This window comes from Aplysia californica, unplaced genomic scaffold (assembly GCF_000002075.1).
Source record: "Aplysia californica isolate F4 #8 unplaced genomic scaffold, AplCal3.0 scaffold00045, whole genome shotgun sequence".
Classification (NCBI taxonomy): Eukaryota; Metazoa; Mollusca; class Gastropoda; order Aplysiida; family Aplysiidae; genus Aplysia; species Aplysia californica.
Genome location: NW_004797315.1, coordinates 601,444 through 603,985, shown reverse-complemented (window position 1 = coordinate 603,985; position 2,542 = coordinate 601,444).

Below are 2,542 nucleotides of genomic sequence, written 5' to 3'. Positions count from 1 at the left end.
TTTCTGAACTTTTTACCACTCTTAAATCAGGTCATGATTATGATTTTTTGGCAATGAAAAGCTAGTCTGGACAAAGGCACGCGTTCCTATGACCTTACTATACTGTTACGAGAGCCGTAAACTATTACTAAAACAGGACTTACTTTACTTTTACTTTTATCCGCCGCTTATACCCTTTTGGGTGTCGCAGGAAGAAAGAGACGTATCTCTGCCACCAGTCGGAGAGCTTGGGTCAGGGGGCCACCAGTCGGAGAGCTTGGGTCAGGGGGCCACCAGTCGGAGAGCTTGGGTCAGGGGGCCACCAGTCGGAGAGCTTGGGTCAGGGGGATGCTGAGACTTGTTAATGGACAAAGGCAGCCAAAATTGGAAACCAAATTGCTACTACATAATTTGTAGTATTGTCATCTTTGTTTCTTTGCTTTCTGTTCATGTATTCACATCTTAGTGTAAAAAAATATTGAGACTATTATTCCCACCGTGAGTTTAAAAGTTATAATTAGGTTTTGCACCAAGTGAAAATAAGATTATGTATTGTGATATTTTCTCGATTATTTTGACGGTTGGACAGTCAAAAATAATAATAATAATATGAATTCTCGATTTTGTATCATTCATAACTCAGTGATGCTGCTTCGAATGAGAAGTTTTGTTGATGTTATTCCTATTGTGGGAAAGTTTCTTTTCTTGGGTGGCTTCATTTCTACCTGGTTCTTTGTCTCTTTTGTATTACCCTTTCAATAAGGTCAGCCTTCGAACGCCCCTGCTCAGTCTTATCGGAGATAGACGTTAAATTCGGAGGTCCGGCTTTTTCAATAACCTAATAGTATTCAAAGGGGCCTTAAACCCGTACTTTCACTTTTTCTTAATAAATTAATTATGTTGACTGGTAGCTGCAGCGATATTAAATTTGACCAAATCAAAAACTACACAAAGCACATTGAGTGAGTGGGAATATTCAGGGGAAATAGCACAAGCTTTGGCCAGTGAAACGTAATATACTGGCTACCTCCCTTGCCATTTCTTTGTGCAGGCAGCGCGTGGGGGGGGGGGGGGGAGGAGACAACGAACGATTAGTATTTGAATTATTGATTGTCTAGTTTTTCGTCTAACCGCGGTTAAAACAAGTTACAAAAAATCAAACGCTCTGTTTAATCTTCTCAGATCTTTGCATACCTGTCTAAAGATTGGATGACCAACAAAATCTAAAAGTGATTTCAATCAGGTGACTGCAAACTAAGGTTCTGACAGGTTTTCTTTGATGTTAGCCTAAAGTGGGTCAAAAAGAAATAATAGAGAACTTACAGAGTACACCTAAAACATGAAATAAATGTTGACATATTTTCCTCAAAACGAAACTTAAACATTCGCCAAAGACACACGATTCAAGAGACGGGGTGAGTATTTTTCGAAACTCACGGGGAGGCGTCTTGACAGTTGTGGGGTGAAATCTACAAGTTAACTCTAAAATGTGGGGTACGGGTGGTGTCGCTCTCTCAAAATAAGCAAATAGTTGAGGCATTTTACTGTAAGTCAGTTATTTTATTGAATCTGTGTGTGTGCACCCGAAGAGACTTGATATGGGGTTCAAACAGAAAACTTTTAAAAAATTCGATCTAGATTATTTTTTAAAAAATATTTTTCAAACAGAAAACCTTTTTTTTAAATTGGATCTAGATTATTTTTAAAAAATGTTTTGTTTACTTGCTGGTCTGCATAAGTGTCATGCAAAGTTTTATGGGCACAGGTAAGTTATTAATAAATCAGCTTGAATTTTTTTAATGCGTACAAAATAAAGTAAACAAGATATAGTCTGATTTCCCCTATGCCTTTTCTATTGCCTAAGAAAAAGAATAAGAATAAGAATAAGACAGCAAACTCTATACGCTTTACAACTATTATTACCCCACCAGACCCCAGAACACCCTGAACCATTCTTATATAGTAATTTGTGCAAGGTACAGATTACACGCTCAAACACTAACAAACTGACATGATCTCCGCTGGAAATAAATAAATAAATGGGTAGCCTACCCTTTCCAATATGGGTGAATTGATAAAAATAATTTCTGTAAATTGCCTTTCTCAAGTTCACAATGTCGGGCCCTTGACGAGATTCGAACTCACAATCTTATGCGACTCTGAGAGTCTAACCATTAGATCCCCGACACTTGTCATTACAAATTAAATACTTTTTCTTTTTCTAGCAGTTTGCATACCAGATATTGTACCCAGTTTGTACACAATGGGTGGAAGGCGGATGCTCTGGTGTGGTTTGCTCCAATTTCTTTCCCTTCAAATATCTACAATCCTTCTTTTCTTATCTGTGTATGTTACTCTCTAGTATATTGTAAAACACCTCCAATATTCGGCAATTACAAATAACCTAATTATGTTGCAAGTTCAGTAAAACTCGTACTAAAACTAAAATGTGTATACAACTACTGCTATGATACGATTTTCATTTCCTTTACCAAGTTCTTTCTTTCTTTCTCTCTCTCTCTCTCTGTCTCTCTCTCTCTCTCTCTCTCTCTCTCTCTCTCTC